The sequence below is a fragment of the Seriola lalandi genome, unplaced genomic scaffold (assembly GCF_002814215.2).
Source record: "Seriola lalandi dorsalis isolate HSWRI2012SDOR001 ecotype SW California unplaced genomic scaffold, Sedor1 jcf7180002054850, whole genome shotgun sequence".
NCBI lineage: Eukaryota > Metazoa > Chordata > Actinopteri > Carangiformes > Carangidae > Seriola > Seriola lalandi.
The window spans coordinates 13,557-14,280 of NW_019525403.1; positions in this window are offsets into that span (position 1 = coordinate 13,557).

Sequence of the window (724 nt, forward strand, 5' to 3'; positions counted from 1 at the left end):
CATATTTCAAACATGCATAGAAGCAAAGCAGTTACAGTTATATATCAAATCAATCTTACAGGAACATTGCAATTTAAAAATACACAACAATACGGACTGGTTATGGACTTGGTTATTCGGAATTACAGGAACACATCCAAATAAGAATAACACACTGATCAACACAATCCTAGCGCTGGCAAGAAAAACAATATGGATAAATAGGAATTACAAACTATTTGAACAAAAAACAGTCAATGTAAAGAAACTTTTTCAAAACACACTCAAGGCACATATTAGAACAATTTATAGGGCAGACAAGGACACTTTTGATAAACATTTCACAAGACACAACACTTTAATGAAGGGAGGGAATGAGGGAAACTTGTGGTTTATGTTATAGTGTTTTCTTTTAGAGTCTGTGCTTTGATAGGTGAGTCATGGGAAAGTATGGATTGAGTTCTTGTTTACTTTATTTATTGATTTATTGATTGATTGATTTATTTATTGATTTTATTTTATTTTTTGTTTATTTTTATTTTTTATTTTTTTATTTATTTTTATTTTTATTTTTTTATTATTATTATTATTTTTATTATTATTATTATTTATTTTTTTTGATCGTAGTGTTATTAAGGCTACGGTTTCTTTATGGTAAAGGAGGGGGATTTATTTATACACTTAGAGGGTGTGTAATGTCATGTTTGATAAATGTATGTCCTGTCAAATGGATTGTATTGTAAAT